Below are 26,965 nucleotides of genomic sequence, written 5' to 3' on the forward strand. Positions count from 1 at the left end.
TTCATCTATGTTATAGCATGTAGCATGTAGCAGCCTTTCATTCCTTTTATTTAATAGTTTTCTATTGTATGGATATACCACATTCTATCTATTCTTCAGTGAGTGCTCGTTCGGATTGTTTTCAGTTTGAGGCTATTAGGAATCATGATGCTAAGGACATTTACATTCAAATCTTAGTGGATATATATGTTTTCATTTCTCGGGTAGATAGCCTTGGAATTGCTGGGTTATATGATAAACTTATGTATAACTTTGAAAGAGCATTATAGAATGGTATTTATGTAGAAGTTATATATTTATGAAGTGTAGAAAATTCTGGAGAAGTAAGTGTTTCTGACTGGATCATATATGATTTGATAGACATGTAGACAGAGGGTTAGAAGAGGAAACACTTTGTTTCCTTTCAAATTTAGAGCTTAAATAATTTTGAAAAAGAAGTAGTATTTCTCAGAAATAAAATATTTTAATGATAGTTGTTTTGGAGCAGTTTAAGATTTATAGCAAAATTGAAAGAAAGGTGTAGAGATTTCCTATATACTCTGAGCCCCCAGACGTGCATAGCTTTCCCTGTTATCAAAACCTCCCACAAGACTGGTACATTTCTTACAATGGATGAACCTACATCGACACATTGTAATCATTCAAAATCCATAGTTTACCTTAGAATTCATTCTTGCACATTCTGTGGGTTTGGACAAATATGTAATGACAGGCATCCATCATTATAATATCATACAAGGTATTTTCATTGCTCTAAAAATCCTCTGTTCTCTGCCTATCCATACCTCTCCCCATTTTTTTTTTGTTTTGATGCTTAATGAATGTAAATCAGGCCTAATGAAGACTAAATTTCCTTTAGTGTCCATTGAAAATGGAAAAGAAAGCAATTTGAAAATTGTGTTTTAAAAGTTGATGAGACTCAGACCTGAATGGCTTGGTAGTAAATTCAATGGTTTTCCATTCCTTCAATACAAGATTTTAATTGAGTTAAAAAATCTTTTTTTTCCAAATATTTAAAAACCCCTATAAATCCTGTAATAAAATAAGCTTCCTTAGCCATGATGCCACAGAAATCTTTTAAATAATTAAGCATATTCTATTCTTAGATATAGAGATCTGAAGCCCATGATTGATTTGTGAAAGGTACAAAAATCATGCATTAAGAATTAATTAAATATAATCAAATAATTCAAATCATGTATCATTAATTATTTAATTTATTAACGATTTATTAAATTTATTAATTATTAAATCACTATTTAATTAAATAATTTAAATCATGCATAATTAAATAATTAAAATCATGTATTAAGAACAAATCTAGGATTTCTGTATTCCTGTTTTTAAACTTCTGCCATTGGGGAGCCTGGGTGGTGTTGGTTAAGTGTCCAACTCTTGGCTTCAGCTCAGGTCATGGTCTCAGGTCGTGAGATCCAACCCTGCATCAGGCTCTGCTCTCAGTGTGGAGTCTGTTTAAGACTCTCCCTCTCCTTCTGTCCACCCTCCAAGCAAAACAAAACAAAAAAACAAAACAAAACAAAACAAACTTCTGCCATTTGTGCAGTGTTCTTCTGAATCTTGTTGGTCTCAGAAATTTTCATATTAATATGCTGTATGTACTTTTTATAAGTCATTATCAGTTAGTGACATTACATAAAGAGAACATACTCAGAAAATCAAAAGTGGTTATTATTATTTTTTATTTTTACTGGAAATACAATTGATTTTGAGAAATCAAACAATCTACTTTTCACTGAAGTAAGATAAACTATTTTAGCTCTCAAAGACAAAAGCAGTGTTATGCCCAGGAATTGTACGTTCTGGACTTTATAAGTCAGAGAAGATTAATGTCCTTCAGTCAGTCCTATTTTTAAAATATGATGGCATCCAGGAGTTGGGATGTCTAGTTAGAAAAGAAGTTCAGAGCTGTCTAAATAAGAATGAAATGATTTGGATTTGTATATATTCATTTTACAGGAGGAGGTAATCTCACCTAGGATCCTGGATCAGTTAGAATAGGATTTCTCAGACTGCAAAGAGGGTCAGGGATATAGAGATGCTTAAAGATTATGTAGTCTGGAGCCAAGACAGCTTGAACACTTGTTAGAAGCCTTTACAGGTAAAATAAGTGGAACTAAATTTTTTTCTTCTACCTCTTAAATTCTTTCTTCCCATAGACCCTACTTCCTGCTAAGCCCTAATATCTACCATGTTGATGAAAAAGAATCCCCATTTTGGAATATGGAAATCATCATGGTTAACTCTTTAGCTTTCATTTTTAAAGGGGTGAAGTAAAGGAGGAAACTGAGGTCCAATGTGATAGTTTCAGGAATAAAACCATGGAAGACAGGGAAGAGTTAAGCAGTCTTCCCAAACATGTGTCTTCTTAGGTGACTATATCATTCTTTACTTCTGGACTTCTAGACTAATCTTTATGGGCTGTGCTAATATGTCTCAAAATAAAACAATATAGGGTGCCTGGGTGGCTCAGTTGGTGAAGCAACTGCCTTCAGCTCAGGTCATGATCCTGGAGTCCCAGAATCGAGTCCTGCATTGGGCTCCCTACTCAATGGGGGGTATGCTTCTCCCTCTGACCCTCTCCCTTCTCATGCTCTCTCTCTCATTCTCTCTCAAATAAATAAGTAAAATCTTAAAAAAAGAGAAAACTATATATATAGTTTTTTATGTATATATAGACTATTGTCTATAAATATATATATATAGATAAATACAAATATGTATATAAATATATAAATTTTTAAATTGTTTTTGAGAGAGAGTGAGAGAGAGATAGAGAACAAGTATGAATGGGGGAGGGGCAAAGGGAAAGGGAGAGAGAATCTTAAGCAGGCCCCATGCTCAGCACAGAGCCTGATGTGGGGCTTGATCTTGCAACCCTGCAATCATGACCTGAGCTGAAATCAAGAGTTGGATGCTTAACCCACTGAGCCACCCAGGTACCCCGAAAACAATATCTTAAAAATCAGCATGTGTATGTGTGTGCACACGCTTGTGCATACATAACTAAGGATGACTTACAACTCATGCAATTGTATTAGTTTATTATGTTTGTTTATTTAAAAAAAATGAGAATAAGTGCTTCTCTCATGGAGTCTCTGGAGCCAGATACACTGAAATTTCAAAACATTGAAATAAACCCCTCTTGTCTGCCTTTCCTAAAGAGGCCTTGAAATCTAATAAAAAGCTAGATTGTAGAGATGATGGATTTTTTCACATTATAAAGGTTTATAAAGGGTCCATCAAGCCAAAAGGAGATGTTATAAAGTCCAAGGCTTCCACAGAAACCACTCTGCCTCTTAGTTCCTACATCCCTGGAAAAGGATATCTGTCATAATTGTGTTCATTGCAGTAAGGGAGAAGTAACAAAAATAAAAAGCAATTCTACATCTTTCTAATATGCCGTGAAACTGTGTATTTGTATCTATAGATAATTTTCCAGCTCTGAAGAGGCTGAATTTGAGGGGATTGTAGTAGCCCAAAGAAGAGATGCTAAAGAGTAAATCAGGGATTAGGGATAAAGAATTAGAGATGCACAAGAGTACCTGAAGTCTAGAAATATTAGAGGCTGAAAATGAGGCTTGATAAGTGGAAGAGGAAATTAGAGGGAGGAGGGAGTGAAGAGTGCTTCTTGGATTCTTGGCTTGAGTTTTGAGGCTATACAAGAATGAGGGCAGATTTGGCAGTTTTACTGGGTTGGATAATGTCTCCTCAAAATTCACGTACTTCTCGATCCTCAGAATGTGATCTTATTTGGAAAGGTCATTGCAGTTGTATTGGCTAAGATGAGGTCATCCCGGAGTGGGATGGACCCTTAACCCAGTATGACTGCTGGTCTGATTAAGAAAAGACTCAGAGACAGAGACACGTAGAGGAAGACAAACACATGACAGTGGAGGCGGAGATTGGAGTTATGTAGCTGCAAGGGCTTTGCCAGCCATCGCCAGAAGCTAGGAGAGAGTCATGGAACAGATCCTCCTTCTGAGACCCCCAAGAAAGAACCAACCCTGCTGACACCTTGGTTTTGGATTGCAGGCCTCCCAAGCTGCATGGGAGTAAATTCATCTTGTTTTAAGGCACTTAAACCAAGTGACAATTTGTTACGGCAGCCCTAGGAAACTAATATAGTGCACATGGGGGAAGAGGATGAGTAAAAGAGGAATCAGAGGTAAAGATGCCCAAGAGGCTGTTCTTTAGGAAGCGTACTCTTAGCTGACGTTACAACCAGGAGGTAAATATAATAATTAGGCCTCCCATGGCAAGCGCTGGAAGGAGAAAGGAAATGGGAGAAAATGGAAGCCTGGGAAGTAAGTTCTTTTGGGAGCCCAAAAAGAGAAGCTGGAAAGGGCATTGTTATAGCAACACGGGTATGTAGAGCATCAAAATGTGTGACATAATCAATAGGTCATAGTCACAGGATGAACCAGTAGGAGAAGGCCTGAAAGGATATCTTATTTAACAAGTAGAAAGGCTGTATGATTGGGAGATGGAAGCCGGATTTTATTAGGTAAGAAATGGAAAGTAAGGGAATGGGGTTAGCCATTAATTTTAGAGAGAGAAAGAGAGAGAGGGAGAGCACAGTGGGGAGGGCAGAGGAAGAGGAAGCGTCTTAAGTGGAATCGGTTCTGAGTGCAGAGCCCCAGGCAGGTTTAATCTCAAGACCCAGAGATCACAACCTGAGGTGAAACCAGGAGTTGAAAACAACCAACCTTGATTACCCAACTTCACCACCCAGTTTCCTGGGGGGAATGGAAACTTCTATTTACTGAGCAACATACCAGGCCCAGGCTAGGTGGTTTCACAAATTTTATTTATTCTCCAAACTGTGGAGTTGGCCTTATGGTCCTATTTTCTAAGTAAGTAGGTGAAAACAACATCTATTCAAAGTCATTTAATAGAAAGTGGCAGAGTTCAGATAAAAAGCCAGGTTTGACTGGTGCCTAAATTCACAGCCTACCATTCTATCTCAAAATACTACGCTCATTCATTCATACTAAACATTCTTTTTTTTTTAAACATTTATTTATTCATTAACACATTATTTACCTTATATCTTCCTAAATTAGCCATCTGTGAGGTTTTTTTTTTTTTAATTGTTGTTGTTGTTGTTGTTTTAATGAAAGCTCTGAACCCAATGTGGGGCTCAAACTCATGAACCCGAGATCAAGAGTTGCGTGTGCCAGGCAGGCACCCCATTTTTTTTCTTTTCCCCTTTCTTTCTTTCTTTCTTTCTTTCTTTCTTTCTTTCTTTCTTTCTTTCCTTCCTTCCTCCCTTCCTCCCTTCCTTCCTTCCTTCCTTCCTTCCTTTTGTTAATATTTTATTTATTTATTTGACAGACAGAGATCACAAGTAGGCAGAGAGGAAGGCAGAGAGAAAGAAAGGGAAGCAGGCTCCCCGCTGAGCAGAGAGTCTGACATGGGGCTTAATCCCAGGACCCTGGGATCATGACCTGAACTGAAGGCAGAGGCTTTAACCCACTGAGCCACCCAGGCACCCCGTATAGAGTATAGAACATTCTTAAGTCACTGCTGAGCATGACACATGTCCTGTGCTCCTCCTCATTATTAGTTGTTAAAGATGGTTACAAAAAAGCAATGTGATAACTTGGGCAGTCCATCCACTGTGTCCTGACATAGTCAAAGTCCTGTACCACTGAACCAGGTTTGGTCTACTGCAGGTTATTTCAGGTTTTTATTCATTTGTACCATATGGATTTGACAGTGAAGAAATGAGACCAGTCTGCAACACGGGGTGCAATTTTTTTTATTTGTTTGTCTCAGGGAAGAGTGGAAGCAAGTTTTCAGGAGGAAGTGAGACATATTTTCCTCACAGTGTAGCTCCCTGAAAGGTTTGTGGAATTTTGCCAAAAAATATTAAGGCTCAGGTAAAACCCAGCATGAGTTGTTCCAACTCTGAGGATTCCATGTTTTGGGTTCTAGCTTGAATCCTTTGAAAAGACATATAAACCTTTCAGTTTTAACTGCAAAATGAGGGAAACAAAGAACTTTTTTCCTCATAGATGTTTATTTTTACCAATTTAAATAAGTACCCTATTTTATCCTAATTTGTTGAAAACTTTTTATATTACTCATCAATAATTAGTATTGGTTTTAATAGTCAATGGGTTCAGTTCTTCACTTTGCTGATTTTATCTCAATATGATCCACTTGAAATATGGTTTAATGAAATAAGGATTTTGTGTAACGACAACAGTTTATGCTTTATTTAAAAACATCTCAAATTATCTTACAAAAAAATTGTTGGGGAGAGTGGGTGGCTCAGCGGTTAAGCGTCTGCCTTCGGCTCAGGTCATGATCCCAGGGTCCTGGGATCAAGCCCCACATGGGGCTCCCTACTCAGCGAGGAGCCTCCTTCTCCCTCTCCCAATCCCCATGCTTGTGTTTCCTCTCTCACTGTGTCTCTCTCTGTCAAATAAATGAAAATCTTTAAAAGAAAAAAAAAAAGATTGTTAAAGGTTTACCTTATTTGTTAACTTCTTTCAGATATTTTTATCATAAGGCCATAATGTAATTAAGAATATTTAAAGATTTTTAAATTTTAATTTTAACATTCAATACTAATTATCTTCCAGTCTTGGTACATTTGTAAGATTATATTTTTATAATCCTATTGCAAATTTTTTAAAAACTGGCATTTTTCCTTATGCAAAGTGACCCATGAAGTAGTTTTTGGCTAGGTGAACTTTTAGATATGAAACGTAATTTTCCAGTTTACCAAATGGGTACATTCTAATTTTGCTCCATTCTGTGGTAATCATTGATTTGAGAAATGAGAGAACAAAGGAAAAATATACTCAATCCATTAAAATACATTGCTTTAAATATTAGCAATGTTCAAATGTAGATTTCAGTTTTTCCAAGAATAATATGTGCTTACTATTGTAAATTCTTCACCAAAAATCTCAGATTCTTACTCTCATCTTTTTGTCAATTTTACCTCGTTACATTATAATGAGTTATTGTACATGTTATTTCCAGACCAGGTAATGTTTGCCACTTAAAATACTCAGTTTTAAACTTTAAAATTTTTAAAGTGTTTTTGAGGCAATATACATTGCAGTGAAAATCAAGAAATTTCAGAATTGTATTAAGAAGAAAATAGGCTCTCTATATATTTCCACCATGAACTATAAAATCCTTTGCACATATGTAGCTTTAAAAAACCAAAACTGATGTAACAGATACCATATCTCTCACTTAATATATCATCTCATATATGTTTCCTAGGCAACAAATGATATTTTTAATGGCTGAATAGTGTTCTGTTACATTTTTAACTAATCTTTTTTTTTTTTGCAAGGTTATCCTTTCTTTTAATTAGAAAAGTAGTTCTAATAAATCTTATCTCTCATGATTTATAGTCAACAAGGAATCCAAGTATATAATGTGAGATTCTGATAGTAGTTGAGTGAATCTAGAACCAATATACATAGAGTAAGAAGAGCTATTTTTTTGTCATTGTTTAAAATTAACAACATATTTAGTAAAATAAATTTTAAATAACAACATAAGTTGTGGTGAAATAATAATCATAGAACAATAAATAGTTTGATTACAAATAATTTTTTGCTTAGAAAACTTAGACTCCCCTGCAACTCCATTTTATTTTATTTTATTTTATTTTATTTTTTTAATTTTTTATTTTTTCAGCGTAACAGTATTCATTATTTTTGCACCACACCCAGTGCTCCATGCAATCCGTGCCCTCTCCAATACCCACCACCTGGATCCTTCAACCTCCCACCCCTCACCCACATTTTTAACTAATCTTGATAAATATGCAGAATGTCTCCAAGTGTGGTTTTATTAACTGTCATAGTAAATAACTTTGTTCATAATTTTTACACACTTCACATACCTGTTTGATTAATTCCTTTGAATCAATTTCTTGACATAGAATTGGTGGGTCATAACATATTCACTTTTTAAAGACTTCTGATACATTTTGCATAATTTCTTTCAGAGGGCCTATAAGATTTATACTCAAAATAACATTTTTACTAATATACAAATACTGTTGGAAAAATTTAGAATTTAGAAATCAATGGGAAAAGATAGCTCATATTTGTATTTCTTTGATCAAATATCTTTGGCTATTTTTAGTTAGTTAATATGTTTATTGGATATTTTGGTTTAATTTTGCTGAGTTACTTTTTTATATTCTTTGCCTACCTTTAATCCTTTTTTATTTTGAAGCTTTTTATTGATAAGTATATTAATTCCTTGTATGTTTGTTACACCTGTAATTTTTATTTTTATTTTTTTTTAAGATTTTATTTATTTATTTGACAGAGAGAGGGAACACAAGCAGGGGGACTGGGAGAGGGAGAAACAGGCTTCCTGCTGAGCAGGGAGCCCAACTCAGAGCTTGATTCCAGAATACTGGGATCGTGACCTGAACCGAAAGCAGATGCTTAACCTACTGAGCCACCCAGGTGCCTGCATTTTTTTAAATTAATTATTTTTATTCACATATAATGTATTATTTGCCCCAAGGGTACAGGTCTGTGAATCATCATACTTACACACTTCATAGCACTCACCATAGCACATACCCTCCCCAATGTCCATCCTCCAGCCATCCTATCCTTATGACCACCACCCCCACCTACAACCCTCAGTTTGTTTTGTGAGATTAAGAGTCTCTTATGGTTTATGTCCCTCCTGATCCCATCTTGTTTCATTTATTCCTTTCCTACATCCCAAACTCCCCACGTTGCCTCTCAACTTCCTCATACCAGGGAGATCATATGATAATTGACTTTCTCTGATTGACTTATTACACAGCAATTCTAAAATTGGTTTATTTATTTATTTATTTATTTATTTTTTGCCATTACTCATTTAGGGAACATTGCTTTATAGAATACTTAACTTACATTTTACAGATGTCAAAGCTATCCATTTCTTTTATAGTTTTTTATTTTGTTGAGCTTGAGAAGAACCTTCCCACTTATAAAGTATTCACCTACTTTTTTTGGTAGGACTTATAATTTTTTTAATTTAAATTTTAATCCTTTGGAAATTATTTTAGTAGATATTGAACGAGGGGATCTACCTTTATTACTTTATTATTTTATTTTATTTTATTTTATTTTATTTTTAATGGTTAGTCTTGTCTTGAATCCATTTGTTCTATAACTGATTCCTTCTCCACTAATTTGAATCTGATCCCTTGCCTCCTCATACTTGTACCTCCTGGAGCCCACATTCCTCATAGCTGTCCTGACTATCCTGTAGTCCCAGGCTTTCCACTCATATGCTTTTTTGGCCACTGTTCCTGCACATGACTGCGGGCTCTTTGACTGCCTCTCTGAGCTGCCTTGATCCACATCTGTCACTCACCACCTCATCCCAGAAGGAAAAAGAATTCCACTCCCCACATCATAATTGCTAGCTCTTCTTAAATTTCCATATTACCAGTTTTGGAACATAGAATTTTTTTTAGCCTTGCAAAACAGATAATTTTCTAATGCTTCAAATCTGTTTTCATCTTTTGTCTACTCATTTTTTTCTTGAAGCTTTATTATGCTTTGTGCTGTCTCTCCTTGACCTGATCTTGCTTTTTGTTCTTCAAAACCATTCGCTCATGCTCTCTGGAACACCTGTTCAATCACAGTAAACTTCTCTTTACTTCCACTTTTTTCCCTAGCTGTGAAACTTGGTATCTCCCTGCCTCTGAGCTCTTTCTGTTGGAGACTGTTTAATATTTCATAGTTCACAAATCTCAAGGCAGAGAGGTGGGTCACATGCCCTCCATATATCCATATCCCACCTCTAAATCATTATTTCTCCACTCTCTTTGACTCACCCCAATTTCTTTGAGCCATCTGGCTGTACTGCCCTCTATCATTACTCACTCCTATCATTTACTTACTACTTGAACAAAACCTTCCTTCACTGAACACTCTAGTGACTGGTGTCCAATCATCTTTTCCCAGCCTTCTTCTGTTCTCAATCTGGGTTGCTTCATATCCTCATCTAACATGACCTCTCAGTTTTTGATCTCTACAACTCAAGCAGTAATCTTTACTATTTTTCACCCAATCAGTTCTGTGGCCACACCCTGGACTTTTTATTATATGAAATTATTCCTTCCTACAACTTCAAATTCAGAAACTCTCTAGGCATAGCACTCTCTATTCTTTTTTTGTTGTTGTTTTGTTTTTTTTTTTTTTGTTTAACACCAATCCAAAGATTCAGACCTATACTTGTCCTGTGGGTTCATTAGGATGGCTGATTCTTTGACTCATCTATTTTCACTCTCCATACTCTTACTGCCTAGAGTAAGATGTTTCAAAATGGATTCCATGTTTCCATCAGCACAAGTCAGTGAAGAACCTAAGAACTCTGTGTGGTTCTGGCTTGTCCCTTACCAGCTTCTCCCCTACAACTACAGCACCTTCACACCCTCATCTGTTTTGAGTCCTTCACGACTTAATGTCCCCATATCATCTTGTTTATGCAAATTACTGGAGGGATCCATATACTCCCAAAGAACATGAGCAACTTTCCTGGCTTTTCTGGGCCTGAGAGGTTTCCCAGGATGCTATCTATGTAGAGTACGTCCTTGACTTAAAGAGTCTACATGTTTGAAAATTTTGAAATCCCTTAGTTTCTTTTTATATATCTCCTGCCTTCATCTTAATGCCCTGCTTAGTGACAAAAGAGCTATCAAGAGCCCCTGGCCTAAATTCTCAAGTTCAGATTCAAAGAGAAAAAGTATTTTTACCTAGTAGCTTTTGCACCAGTCCTAAGATGGACAAACTTGCATCATGAACCCACTCTGTAAGCATTTGCTGGGTTGGAAACATGTAATAAGCCTTTTGGGGCAGGTTTGAGTCACGTACCACTTCTGAACTAATCACTGTGGCTAGGTGCATCTGGAGCTCAGATTTGTAAGATCTGAGTCTCAACTTTATTCTTGGAAACAACTGAATCACATGGAGTAAATATAGGAGGGAAGCCTTCTCAAAGTGGAAATGGATGTTGAGAAGATGAAATTTTTACTATCCATTAAACTGGTGACACACAAGTTAAAATGGAAGCACAAATGGGTGCTGATTAAACTTGTAAGACTGTCTTGTGAATAAAGACTGTGAATGTTATTAGTGCATAGATTTTGTGACATTTACTCAGCAGCATTTTTAATATCTTCATTCTTGACTCTCTTCTTTGTAGTTAGGTTACAAAAGAATCAAGCTTTGTATAAATAAGTTTTGTTTGTTGTAATCCCCTTTAGTCATCATTACTGGATTTTATTTTAAATTCTGCCTGTTAAAATAATATTTTGAAGATAAAAAAATAAATAAGGGAATCCTTCTTTACACAAATACTTTTGCAGCTAACATTTAAGAAGACATTAACAAAAAACAAGAAAACATGTTGATGCATGATTTGGGAGATAGCAATAGAAATTATAACTAAATTTAAAAAGCTTGATTGTGAGACCAACTCAGATCTTAATTAGTCATGTGACCCTGAAGAAGTCTCTATCTTTTCAGATTTCAGGTTTTTGTCAACTTGATTATACTAATATGAATAATAGGATTTAAGTTTTTTATCATAAAATCAGCACATTGCAAAAAGTACCTGAATTATTCTATTAGAGTCTGTAATTCCATATTTTAATGCTACATGTGCCCATTAATTTTCAGGTTCATTTCTCTAGATGGTTATGGATGTCCTTCATTAAAGCTTTTAATGGGGGTGCCTGGCTGGCTCAGTTGGTGGAACATATGATTCTCAATCTTGGAGTCTTGAGTTAGATCCCCACATTAGGTGTAGAGATTACTTAAAAATGGAAGTAAATAAAGTGTGATAGTACTTAAAACAAAAAAGCTTTTGGTCAGGTCAGGTCATGATCCCAGGGTCCTGAAATGGAGCCCCAAGTCAGGCTCCCTGCTCAGCGGGGAGCCTGCTTCTCCTCCTCCCTCTGCTGCTCCCCTGCTTGTGCTCTCTCTCTGTCAAATAAATAAATAAAATCTTTAAAATAAAATAAATAATAATAGAAAAAGCTTTTAATGAATTTTGGAACTCATCACATGCATTTCTGATATGAATACTTAACTAAATTTAAATAAAGCAGTATCTATTAAAAAGCACCTCTTGGATTCAGTTACTTGTGGTTAGTGATATAGAACATACAAGAAAGAGTGAGCCTCCATCCTTTCTAAGGACACTTAGAAATATCTGTTTTGAGAAGGCAGGGTGAGATAATATACACAACTTTCCTGCAGGGCAGACAGTAGTAAAGACCACAAAAACTAAAAAGTGCTGTGGGGTTTCAAAGAAGACAAACTTTGAGATTAATCGGAAAGACTTTATAGAACATACAGTAATTGGGATGATCCTTGAAGGACTGATGGAATTTCAATGAATAGGCAAGACATCCCTGATTGAGGAAACAGCATGAACAAAGTTACAAATACAGAAAAGAGTGGGACAGACTTATGTAGAATTATTTAGGGACTGGGAGAAGATAAGGGTGGAAAGATACATCGGAGTCGTAGTGATGAATCTTAAACGCTGGCATGAAGACTTTGGACTTAAATTTTTAGTTAATTTGCATTCTCACAAGTTTTTGAGTAGCGAGTCATACAATCAGTGCTGCATTCTGAGTCAGAAATAATTATTTTGACAGTTTCTTTAGATGAGGATAAACACAGGAGTGGTGTACATTTTTTTTAAAGAAACCTGATAGAGAAAAAATGGTTATTAGTAGAATTGGTTTAAAAAATACCAAAGGATTCTGTTTTATGGCCAATTCAATATTAATTGATACTGTCAAGTGGCTGTCCAACAAAAGTAGTATAGTTTTAAATTGGATTCATAGCAGTGTCTTATCCAGAACAAAGGAAGTCGTAGCCCAACTCTATTCTGCTGTGGTCATATTGTTCTCCTTCTTTTCCACCAAAAAATTCCCAGAAATCTAGAGGCATAACTCAAATTGCTCCATAGAAAAGGGCAGTTTCCCTGAAATTTTGTACTTATCTGTTCTACTTAATTCTACTTAATTGTGTGTTTATTTTATTTTAATATATAAATATGCTTTAATATATAGACTATCAAGTAAGACTCCTTTGTTATGAAAAATTTATCATGTGGTTGTAAGTACTTTCTGACACACAATCAATTACTTCCAAGAATACAGGTTTCCTAGTTTCAGAAGTGCACAGCCTTAGCAGTGTGTGGACCCCACAAGCTCTTAATAGACTAACAATTCATAGGCTCACAATGCAGATTTCCATTAATTAGGGTTTGTGTTGCATGGGTTAACCTAGACAGTCATATTACTGCTAATGTTAAAGTCTTTGGCAATATGGTTGCATAATCATATATGTGAACTTGTTACAGAAAAATCCTAAAAGCATTGTTATATTTGAAAATGGAGGGCTGTATGTCCAGCTCCTGAGGTGGTGAGGTAAGAGGTTGAGCGACTTTGAGATACTAGGTTTGTTGTGCCATTTGTGGGCTTTTGTGTTTTGTTTGGTTATGTTCCTATCTTTAAAATTAGTGCTTTGAGGAACACGTGTTGAGTAAATAAAGTTTTGTGAATTACTATTTAGGAAATTTTAAAATGAGAATAACTTTTCCTTGCTTTTTACTTGGCCTTTAGCTAGTTAATTTCTTTTATACTCTCTTCTCTATTTTAGTTACACCAAGATTTCTGTGAAAAAATTTTAAAATTTATTTATTTACTGAGAGAGGGAGAGAGCGCACACGTGTGAGTGGGGGGAGGGGTAGGGGGAGGGGTGGGGGGAGGGGTGGGGGGAGACGGAGAGGAAGAGAGTGAATCTCCAGCAGACTCCCTGCTGAGCACGGAGCCCAACACTGGGCTCACTCTCCGAGCCCTGAGATATCATGACCTGAGCCCTGAGATATCATGACCTGAGCCGTAATCAAGAGTTGGACGCTTACCCGACTGAGCCACCCAGGCGTCCCTCTGTGAAAGCCATTTTAAGAGTTACTAATCTGAATGGGAAGTTTCCTTCCCAGAGACTAGCTCCAGACCAGCTTTTAATGATTTGGTTGCCAGACCATGTAGTTCCCTTGACTTTCATGTTTTTTAATTACAACAGAATGGGCACAAAAAATCTGGTTATTTTAGCCATAATACTGAATGGATTGTATCAATTCAGAGATATCTGCTTATTTGCCCTCAATGATTCATCATAGTTTATGGAGAAGAAGACCAGCCCCAAAGTCAGGAGATTAGTTTATTTTTGTTTCTTAGTAAATTGTTTAATTAAGAGGTTAAAAATGCCCAGCCCTCATATATTTTACCATTTAGCCTTGGTGCACAATTTTCTTATCATTATTAAACTATAGTATAAACTCATTCTTAATGTTAAGGAATATGCTAGGCACTGAGGAAACCAGGTTGAACAGAATAAGGCTCTAGCCTTTGAACAACATGGGGTTAATGTTAAGTAGGGAAATAACTATGAAACAGTATGACCAATGCCATCATGGCTGTATGAATCAGGAATAAAGATGCTCAGAGGTGGTTATGAGTAATTCTAACATCAGAGACAGTTTCTCAGAGGAGGTGATGATATTGTTACATCTTGACATCTAACCAGTAGTTTGCCAGGCAAAGGGGAATGTGTCCTGGGAAGAAAAAAGAGACTTAAAATGCGTGATGTTGTTTAGGGAACTATAAATCGCATTGTGGACTGAGCAGATGTGGCTGGAAGTTTGATGGGAAGTAGATTCAGAAGTGCCTTACATATCCTGCTAAATAGCTTGGACTTGACCGATGGTTTTAAATGAGCACAGTAGCAGAATCCTATTTGTATCTATGGTGTACTGGCTAAAAGACCATGTCTCTTGGAGCACCTACCTCTTCCTCACGATAGAGATCTAAGGGACAGTAAAGAAGATTGGGTGAGGCTGTACTCATGCACTGATGTGTAAGTTTTTAGATTGATTAGGCCTTTGTCCTAAGAGGTAGGTTGGATGTAGATGGAAAAATATGACAATTTAGATTTGTTGAGTGTAGAAAGAGATATTGAAATTGAAGATGTAAATGTGGGTTTAACTATTGATTAGAATTGAAAGTCTTTCCTAGAAACTGCTGTACTTAGAGTTATGTATTGAAATATCTTAGGAACAGGCTTGGAAAATTCTTATGTTTTTCCCATTTTTTGGTCTGTTAACAGACGATATCTAAATAGCAAAATTCTTTGAAATTATGAAAGCTTTGAAAGCCATATTTTAAATGTGATTGAAAAAAGAATGACCTCCTTTATGCGTGTGTGCGCTTTTTTAAATAGACTTTTTTGGCCACAGATTTTGGCTCTGATGCGTTAGTTTTCTGTCAGTTTCTCTAAAGATCCAGGGATAGAGTTTAAATTAAGGATACATTCCAGAGTACCCTTCAGGGGAGGAACTAGCTGTGCTCTGATTTTTCTCTAGCGACAGTCGGAGAGCATTCTGAGAAACGTGTATGGATTATGTAATTAGTCACTTAGGGCCCTTGGCCTCCTGTTAACCTGGCCCTCTTGAGAAGCCGTGCTCTGGGAGCAGCTGGGTCAGACTCAGTGCTGCTGTTGCCTAGCAGTCGCCGAGGAGCAGTGATAAGGGGTTGTTGCCAGCCAACCAGGGGGCCATGGTGGTGGATCATCCCCCACGGAGTTTTACAGTAGTGGGGCCGCCCCCATGGACAAAGCAGTACAGTCTGGCAGGGGTCCAAGTCTCCCTGAGAGGCACAAGGGTTGTTAGCAGTAAGTATTTGACCTTAGAATCAAAGATGATAACTTATGTTCTATGAACGTGCAAGCAATTTATGGAATTATTGATGTAAATTTAATTAAACATGAACTGGGAGCAAGTCAGGTAGCTGTAGCAGCTAGAGTTCCCATTTCAAATACGTTCTTCCCAGTTTTTTTCTCCTTCATGCTTAGTTGCAAGGGAAGGTTTCTGGGTAATAGAAAAGTAATTTTTCTTTATGCCTCATGGAATATGTAACTTTCCCTATTACCATTATTTAGCCAAAGTAAATATTCACATTTGAGAGAAATCAGCAAGCTAACTCTGGCCTGGTCAAGTCAGAAAATAATTCACCAGGCCCACTTATTTTATTTTTACTATTTAACACGATGCATAAATGACTCTTCAGGAGAGTTGATAAAATGTCAGAACTCATCAGCTTTCATAAGAAGGCTGAGTTCTGCTTTTAGGATTTAAAGTTGCCTTTGTTGAGCACTGGTTTCTCCTGAAGATCCAAGCACATATTTTGGAGGCCAAAATTGAGCTCTTTAAATATTTTGGAATAGCATACTGTTGCATCAAAGGCTAAAGTGTGAAGCAGAGGAACATGCAGCTGTCAGATTTGAGAAATAATTAACACTGACCAGCTAGAGACAAATGATATGAATGAACCTTATTTCCCTTCATCCCACTTAGTTTTCATCTAGTACTCCTGGCCTTGGGCTGTCACTGTTTGCCTGCTGCTCTGGGGACAGAGGAAGCTTCTTTGTTGCATTAGTGTCTATATTCTTTGAAGGAACTATTTTCTTTAAAAATAACAAGTTAAAAGCTTAAAAATTCCTCTCAAGAATTTCACACAGATTTTTGTTTTACACACATAATGCACACTCATTAATGTGTCTAAGCCATTCAGTTAGAGGACTACTTGGATATTTATATCAATACTACATAGAAAATTTTAATGTTTTCTAAGATGTATTATTTATAGCTACTTACTATTTATAAGTGATCATTTTGCTCTTTTTATCGTATGTATCATTGGTAGGAGTATTCTATTTATATAAAGTTAGAGAAGAGTAGTAATAAATCTAAAACATTAAGCACAGTATGTACTGAGCTTTATTCTTTTTGACTTCAATGAAGTACCCATATCATTTAAACCTCCCAGTAACTGTATATGATGGGTACTATTATTAAGATTATTTTACATGTGGGGAAGTGTTGGCCTGCCCAGAAAGGTTAGGTAATGGGGCCAAATATACACATTGAAGATTTGTAATCAGAAAGTATGTCTTTAGAATCTGTGCTCTTGATCATTACAGAATACTTTAGGTTCCATGTTGTTTCATGAGGGCAACCCAGTGGGTATTCACAACAGACTTGTTTCAGGTTCTAATGATATGATGAGAGAATGCAAGAGAATGCAAACTATGAAATCATTTTACATAACTAAGTTTGCTTATTTTATGCTATGGGCCAGTAGTCCACAGAAGGGAGCCTTTTAATTATGCTTTTTTACATCCACCCAAATTCTGTGAACGTGTAAGATAAATTCAGGCACTTGGCATTGAAGTTGTTTCTCTTCAGTATGAGATGAGAGGGGTATATATATATATATATATATATATATATATATATGTATGAGATGTGCAAAAATGGGAAGTGGTTAAAAGAAAAATTAAAGGAAATGAATAAGTGAATTGTTTTTGTATCAATTCTCAAAAAAATATATTTCCTAGAGCTTCGAGGCAAAACAATAAGTGTGAAGGAACTACTGTTTATTTTATTTTATTTTGGAACTACTGTTTAGTCGTAAGAGGGAAATAATATAGGGGAAAAGCCCCAAAAGAAAATATCCCAAGAATGTTGTGAGGCATCATGGTGCATAGTGGATCAATCAAAGGCTTTAGAGTCAGATAGAACTGAATTTGAATCCTGTCTCTGTGGCTTATTAGCTATGTGACTTTGGGGGGAGGTATCTCGCCATTTCTAAGCTTTGAAAAAAGTCCTCTATGTGGTAGATTAATTATGATGATGAAATGGAATAAAATGTTAAGTGTCTAGCAAGGCTTATCACACAGAACACGTGTTTATTAAATGTTAAAATCCCTTTGTCTCCTCTCCCTCCCCATAGCAGCACACTGACAATGAAGTAAAAAGAGAATTATCCTGGGGACCAAAATGTTTAAGGGAATTTCATAGTGGGATTAAGGGGGCAGAATTTGTCAACATTAAGACAAAATTGGTCAACTTTGCCAAATTCCTATATAAAAGCAGTTGTACAGCGCAGGCAGTACATTTTTAATTAGAAAACTTCATTTTACTTTGCCTATTAAAAATGTTTATGATATCAACTTGAATCTAAGAGGACAGCTGGCTGTTTAACTATTTGTATTAACTGAATGGGAAACATGAATAGATATCTGATTCTAGTCATTTTCATCGGGTCCTATTAATTCATTCTTCAGCTACTGAGGCTTCATTCTAAGAATGTTTAATAATTTCAGATAATTAGAAATATGACATGTAGGTAACATTTGATTTTGCTCGTTTGTATATATTTCTTATCAACTGCTCTAGCTATAACCCGTTTCTCTCCTGAAAGGGTTTGTGTTTCTTCTGCGGTATCTACCACATGATAGACAACAATGTTTGCTGACTAAATGAGGGGACCAGGTTATTTAGAATTTTATATATGTACAATAGCTACTAAAGCTTTTGAAATTATAGCAGTTGCTGAGGATTTCATTAGCAGGTTGGTTTAAAAACTGTTATAGAAATCAATCATATAGGACATCTGGGTGGCTCAGTTGGTTAAGGGAATGCCTTTGGCTCAGGTCATGATCCTGGAGTCCCGGGATCCAGTCCTGCATCAGCATCAGGCTCCCTGTTCAGTGGGGAGTCTGCTTCTCCCTCTGACCCTCCTACCTCTGGTACTCTCTCTCCCTCTCTCTCAAATAAATAAATAAATGTTTAAAAAAGAGAAATCACTCCTATCTAGTAGGAAAAATAAGAGAGAGTAAGTTAGTGAGAGGAAAACTTAAGAATAAGTAAATAAAGGGATTTGAATAAAACAATGCTAATTTTATTATAAAGACTTTTATAAATGAATACATGAGTTTTCCATATTTTCACATTCAAGGTATAAATTCATCTTTTTAGAAATACATAGAGCAAGGGTGAACACAAAACATTTACAAATCTTTAAAGTTATGATCTATCTTTTTCTCATGCAAGTAAAGATGTATGAATTTTCCATTCAGTAATCACTAATTGAGTATTTACAGTATGTCATGCTAAGTCCTGCGGATAGATGAATAAAACATTACCACTGAAGATGTTCACAGGCTACTAGGGAAGATTGTCACACACAGTGCCGTAATGCAAAGCTGACCATGGTTAGCACATCAGAGTTTTGAACATAGTGATTTAGTGGCCGGAATTATGATTAGTGTCAAACTAGAGGAATTCCAGAGAGCTTTACAAAAGGAGCAGCGTTTGAGCTGGAATCCTTTAAGGATGGTCCAGAGTCTGCTAGTAAGAGCAAAGGGTGATATGCATTCTAGGCAGAAGAGCAGTGTGTTTTTTATAGGGCCTATTTGTGCAGTTCTTTTGACATCTGTTGTTAACCCAATATGGCCAAGAGGTTCAAACCAGCACATCTTATCACATCTTGTGCAAAGTCTCATGCATGGAAGGTACTCAGTAAGTATTGGTTTTGAGTATCTGAAAGGAATAAATGAACCCACTTTTAGATCCTTCTAAATATGTGACAATAATTTCAAGAAAAATTGTACTTCATGGAAGCTTATTTTCTTTACCTGATTATATCTATGCAATTTAAAGGAGAATTTAAACTTTGTAAACTCTGATTAACATTTATCTCACCAAATTTTAGGAAAATAGAGCTCGTGGTCTTTATTCCTATCACTCTGCCCTTCTTCTCTACTTTCTTTGGTTTGTTTATATGCATGTGTTCAAATATATTCCTCCCTCCTTTGTTATTTTTTAGTCTAAAAGAAAAGCATCCTTGAACTGAGGCTACAGTGTTGTTTATATATGAAGTGATGTTTGGGTTGATATTTTGTGTTTCCTCTTTAGAAGCAAAACAAACTCATCCTGTTATATATAGTCCACATTTTCCAGTTAAAACCTACAGCACAATGATAGAGAATAGGCAGATAGTTCATATTGAAAAGGGTCCCCTAATGTCTAGAGTAATTATTTGGATTTTAAGGAGATTGCATGAACATTTGTGCCACAAATGACAGCTTATTTTAGTTATGGTAGTTTCAGCCAATTAAAATTTGTCACTGTTTTGAGGCCCTTCTCCCTTTCTTTCCTCTTTAGATTCATCATGTCTTGGAAGTCCAAATATGTTAGATTATGATTCCTTTGGCATTTTTCTCCCTCTGGAAGCCAAAACAAAACTCTTTAGAACATCGCAGTCCCAAAGGGAAGCTGCAAGACTTAAAAGTGTGATCACAGCTACCTTTTCTAGGATCCCAATCTGAATCTAGGGTTAACACATAAGAAGCACAGTTTTTACCTCTGCAGTCCTTCAGGGAGGGTAATAGCAGTATTACACATTTGGTATTTTATTGTATGGGATCACCCTTGATTCCCAGAACAACCTAGAGAGATAAGCAGGATAAATATTTCCATCTCCATGTGATAAGCAAGGCTCTGCCATTTACCTAAGAAGAAAGGAGAGATGATTCGTCAAAGTCAACAGGTGACAAGGGATGAGCTGGAACTAGAGCTAAGGTCACTGCTTCTGCCTCTTTATTACAATGTCCTTAGGACTTTCTTGTGCTCTGGGTTACTTGTAAGCTATGAGGAAATATGGAAAGCAAAGGAAAGAGAAGTGTAGTGACATTATTTGAAAACTGTCTTAAAAGATGGCTAGCATAGTGCTGTTGGCACTTGGGAGACAAGATACTTTATTTCAGAATAATGATTCAGTATTTCCGCTATGTATAATTCTTGGGATTCATACAAATGGAAAGTTCAGTGAGTGTCCCAACATGAATGATCTGTGGAATATGGACTGGAAGGGGCATGTGTCAAACCAGAGAGCCTAGTGAGAGATGTCTTAACATGTCTAAGAACTGAGGGGGTGGAGGAAGGTGTGGGCCTGTGGGAATGGAATTGGAAGAGTGAGCTGAGGATCTTTCTGAGCCTGAAATAGATAGAACTTGGTGGTTTATGAGGAAGAGGGGAGAGGAGAAAACAGCAGACAGCACTGGACTCCTTCCTGCTCTGAATAACCCTCATCAAGTTAGACAGAACATACAAGCATTGGAATATTGATGTTACTGGCCCCACATTTTGTATAAAAAGGAACAGATAAATCTCTGTAACATGAAACATGGTGCTCTCATCTAGAACAACTAGGCATTTACCACGTGCTCAAATACGTGAAAGGGGGGCCTAGTTTACCCAGTGATCAGTTGAAGCCACCTCCATTAGGAATCCATGTGGAAATGAAAATAACCAAGTTGTTTTCTGTATTATTAGTTGTAAAATAGGGGCTTTTGATATATAAGTACTGAAAAGGATATGAACAGGAAAACCAAACAAGTGGGTCGGGTACTTATTCACAGCAAATTTTCAAGTTACCTCTTGATGTCAAAGCAATACATGCAGGCCAGATCTCATTGGGGTTGTTTTCTCTTCCAGAATTCCAAATATTATGGGAAAAACAAGGTTCTTCCTCCTTGGCATTGGAATTTAAAGATGAACTGCTATGGGGATTTATTGCTTTTAAAATCACACGTTTGAGAAAAGTTGTCAGTCAACTCATGAATCTATTTCCAATAGAAATTTGAAAAGCTGAGGAAAAATATGTATCTTGCTATATTGTTGATTTTGCTATTTAGTAAGAATGTGTGTGACTGCTCTTGTTAGTCTTGGAAGCAAAACAGGAGGAAGATTACGCAGAATACAGTTGATGAGTTTGAACAGTGAACAAATGAGAAGAAACACGCTCCTCATTTATAAGGGAGTATTGAGCTGCTTACACAAGGAAATTTATCCTCTTCCTGCTATAAATCAGGAGAGTGTAAAAATGAAATCAGGATGGGGAATGAAAAAATAACAATGAATGTTGTTTTAAAATTGTGTGGCATTGTGGTGTTAAATTAGACAGTGTTATTGCCCAAGGAGCCATTTGTTCTTTTCCAAGGTAGACGAGGAATGAGAGATGTTAATCTTAATAAATCTTTCCTCCCCTTTGTTTCTTTCAGGGATCACAGTATACTGAAAGGCACTCGATCAAGAGAATCTGGGAGAAGCTGGGAACCATCAAGTTATTGAGGCCACACAGGGAGCAGGACAGAAGTAGGTAAGCTTTTGATCCATTGATCCCGCTATTGAGGATGTCCCTAAAAATGTCTTTGTTACTATAAACCCAGATGACAGCAAAGAAAAGGTACAGTGGTAGGTCTTTATTTTAGAAAACAAATCAATACAGTTTAATCAAAGCTTAATAGAATCTATTGTCATTGTCAGATTAATAGCAAATGATGCATGCTGAGAATCCGAGATAGACATTTTCATCCTGGTGTTTGCCAGCGATCAGTACAGAGATGGAGCCTGCTTTGATATTTACATTCTTAGCTGGGCTTATTTAAATTGTTCTTAACAGTGGAAGTCAGCTTACCAAAATAATGTTTTAAATTTATAGCCTTGAAAACAGAAGAGAAAGTCATTCTATTACCTATTGGGTCAATTCTAATCTCCTCAGAGACCATAGTAAATGCAACCAAATATTTCTTGATGACACTGGTAGACATAAATCTGAATTACTCTTTTTTAGAGAAACAGATTTCTTTGTGCTGGTGATATGTGTCTATATATCTATATATCACATATTTCATATTTATAAATATATATATGACAATGGTGCATATATATATAAATGACACCCATTTGTACAGGTGACTATGAATATCTATCTATCCAAATATTTGTATATACTCATATATCTATATAGTATATATAGTGTATGTATCTATATTTATATCTGTATATGCTTATAGACACCTATCATGGGTCCTTTAAAAAGGAGACTACATTCATATCACAGTCTTAAAATTTCACGAAAATGCTGTTATTTTTGTAGGACTTATATTTGAGGCCACTTCAATCTCTTAGTGATGGATTCTCCCTGCCAGAGAGAGATACTGACACCCCCCCATCCAACATTGTAGTTCAGAGGGCTGATCGGAAAACATGGAGCGAGCCTCAGACTGTGCGAAGGGCTCAACATTCTCTTCCCACTCTCAGATTCCCATGAGAACAAAAAGCTCCAAAGGAACAGGGAAGAGTGGAAGATATTAAATTTGGTTTAGGCTCATTGCCTGTTTTTCTCAAAACCAGTACAACTTTATTTTTAATAACCCACAGTAGTTTCATGGAGACAGTGGCGATGTGTTCATTTTCATTTTTGCTTTCATGGCCAACTTTAAATTTATTACTGTAGAGAATAACATGTCTTAATTGAAATTACCTTTTATTATGAAGCAATTTATACCAATAACTTTATCAGCATTTCCCTTTCTCTATATACAAATAACTAAAATCTCCATACTAAGAAAAAATAGCAAATAAAATTGTAAAATTTAATTTTTTGTTTCAGGAAAATTGAGACTAACATAAAATAATTTATTGAGTCTTTATTGTAGGTGGAGTGTATAGTGGTTTATAAACATAATCTCCTGTAATCCTCACATGTGAGAAAGGTAAGGAAAGTATGATTTTTCCCTGTGATAAAAATGCACCTTGCCAAGTGCACACATTTAGCCAGTGGGTGGTGAAGTTAGGATTTGAGCCTAATTTTGTCTGATACTTAAGCCTATGTTCTTGACCAGCTTGGGTAGGACGATTTGGCGGGAGCTAAAATATTCTGTTTAGATGAGCAAAGTATCATGTTTTCATCAGGTATTTATAATCAGTGGTTAGAAATACTCATTTTTTTCAGGAACACATTATCCCATATTCTGTGAACTCTATAAAAGAGATGAACATATTTCTGATTCATTTAATAAAAAGTATAACACACACACACACACACACACAGACACACACACGTCTCCAAAACACTGATAAAAGTAAGACAAAATGGAGAATCACAGAAATTCATTGAATCAACTGGATATAGAAATGTAGAAAGCAACAAAATAGAGTAATACAAGTGATGTTTATTCTAGGAATGTATAAGTAGTTCAATATTGGAACATTTATTAGAATAATTCATAGTCATAGGCTAAAGAATAGAACCCCTCCTTTTTTTTCCTAATAGAATTGCAAATAACATGGTAAAATGCAAATGTATTTCTTTTGAGAAAACACACAATCAACATAGTAATTTAGAAATAGTGAGATATTATTAAATTGTGAAAAAGCAATTTCAAGAAAACAGAAAAATGAGGGTTTTTCTGTTTTCTTGAAATAACCCCAGAGGGTTACTGGGTACCCAATTTCATCATTTACAGTTAACATCATTCTATACATTCTATCCAATACAACAAATTTAAAAAATGGCTAACATTTTAAAAGTTCTTATATATGCTAGAAAGTATTCTAAATACCTTACAAATATTAAATCATTTAACCTTCACAATCCTAGGATATGAGCTATTATCATCTTCATTTTAGAAATCAAGAAGCTGAGGCCCAGAGAAGCTAAATAACTTGGCCAAGGTCACACAGCTAGTAAGTGGTAGAACTGACTAGAACTAAAGTGGTTTAACTCATGTATCTCTCAAACGTTATAATTACTAGAAAAGAGGAGACATCTTTTTCACTTAAAAATGTTTATATTTTTTACTAAAAATCCCAAGAAAAGTATATGAAGAACTATTGGAATAAGAAACTTTATTAAGTGGCCATACAAAAGATAAGTGTGAATAGATCCATTGACTTTTCTATAACAGCTAAAACATGATGAAGAAATCCCATTTATAATAGCAATGAAATATTACAATCAGTAAACTGTATAAGAATGTGTAAGATTTAAATGAAGAAAAAATAACATTTTATTGAGAAACACAAAAGAAGATTAGCAGTAATGGAGATTTACAATATATTCCTGGATGAGAATAACAACTATTGTAATTGTGTTGGATTCCCCAAGTTAATTTACAAAGTTAGTGCGATTCCATTTAAAAACAGAGAGATTTTAGTGAGATGTTGGCAAAATGATTACTAAAATTATGTGGAAGAAAGGGAAAACACATTTTTGGGAAAGAATAATGAAGAAGGAATTTCAATTCCAAATATTAAAAAAGATTATAAAGTTATAACTACTAAGATGGAATAGTACTTTTTTTAAAAAATATTTTATTTATTTATTTGACAGAGATCACAAGCAGGCAGAGAGGCAAGCAGAGAGAGAGGAAAGGAAGTAGGCTCCCTGCTGAGCAGAGAGCCCGATGTGGGGCTCCATCCCAGGACCCTAGGATCATGACCTGAGCTGAAGGCAGAGACTTTAACCCACTGAGCCACCCAGGCACCCCAGGAATAGTACTTTTTACTAAAATAGAGACTTAGAGGAACTAACCTTGAAAATTCTCCAGATTTAAGCATATAAAGATGATGTTTAATAAAGACAGCATTTCGTGTTGGTGGAAGAAAATATTACTACTTCAACACAGTTCCAATAGTTGGTTAATGTTAGGAAAAACTCTAAAGTTGGATCTTTTATTCATACAATATACTATTATCTATTGATTAAAGAAGAAAAAAACAGTGAAACATAACCAGAAGAAAATGGCGAATACTCTTATAATCTTGTCTAATAAGACCTCAAAGGTAGAAAGCATTATTGAAGCTTGATAGACTTGAATATGAACATATCAAAATGTCTATAAATATAAGGAGAGAAAAGACTCAAGCAGCATGCTTAGCAATGTGAAATTTGAAAATTATTTTTTCTTGATTTTTTTGGAATTAATAGATCTGCAGTTTCTTACTAATATTCCAAATAGGCTACTGTCTGAAGGCTTGATAAAGCAGAGCCCATCCTGGAATAGTAGTCATTTGGTATTGTACCTGCTGTAGGCACAGAGCATTACTGACATTTTTGTAGAGTGAACATATTATATGTCTTAGCTAAAAATTCTAGAGATGATTCTAGATTCTAGATTCTAGAGATGACCAAATAGTGACATAGAAATTAGAATTATTCCACCTAAAAGGTCAACTAAATTTGAGTTATACCATCCAAGAGAGTAAGGGATTTCAGCTAGACAATTTTATAATTCTTAACATATGCCAAGGCATTTCCTTTCAATATAAGTTACTTACAACATCATTGAGTAATTTTGAATTTATATAATGTGTTAAAATATGTTATCTCTAATAAAAATGAAATCATTATAGCTTCCTGTCTTGGATTGTGGTATAATTGATAATTGCAGAAGGGTGTCACAATGATCAAGTTTGGAGAGAAGTATTTCCTGTTTTGTAATAGACTATAGTACAAGAAAGATTGTTTTCTTCCTCTCCCTCTAGAGTAGATTTGCCCCTTCAATGCTGGGACCCTATGGCAAGTGAGAAAGCAAAGTTAATTGTCATCAATGGACAATGAAATAAAGAAAAAAAGTTTTACTTTATTTTAAACATCCAGGTGATATCATCTTGGACCATGACAATTCACATTAATACCAACAAAACAGTGCTTTTCTATCCCCAAACCTATTAGAAAAGTTGCTAAAGTACAAGCCCCAAATATCTCATGAGAAAGAGGAAACAGCAGGCCCATGAACTTCCTAGTCTTTTTTTCTGTTCATATCCAGTCCTTCTCAGTGTCTCTGGTCAATGTGTAGATACCTGGCCACTGCTATTCCTCCAGGTCTCTCCTCCTACCCCATGGCTTTCTGTAGTGGTTCCTCAGCTGACATGGACACTCTCCCCTCCTGCTGCCTCTTCCGCATCTGTGATGGCTTTTTGACTCCAGGGTCAAATTGCCCAGTGTTCCCCACTCAGCCACCTTTCCCTTCCTTTCTAACCCGACCTTTGCTTTTGGATCAGGTTTGTTTCTTTGACTCTCTCTAGCTGCCAACTCTAAAGAGGTTTCTCCTTCTCTGACATAAGGGCAGGGGCTGTTAATAGGTGGCTTTTTCTCTTAGAAGTCTTGGTCCTAGGGATTGGCTAGTAGTCATTACCATTGTCCTTCCTATAAAAACTTTTAGGTCTCATGAAGTTA

General features: G+C 35.8%; 1 pseudogene; it reads left to right on the forward strand.

The window, feature by feature from the left end:
• LOC116870546 overlaps positions 1-26,965 on the forward strand; it is a 66,836-nt pseudogene that overhangs the window by 2,371 nt on the left and 37,500 nt on the right.

This window comes from Lontra canadensis, unplaced genomic scaffold (genome assembly GCF_010015895.1).
Source record: "Lontra canadensis isolate GAN:19392208 unplaced genomic scaffold, GSC_riverotter_1.0 scaffold23, whole genome shotgun sequence".
Lineage (NCBI taxonomy): Eukaryota > Metazoa > Chordata > Mammalia > Carnivora > Mustelidae > Lontra > Lontra canadensis.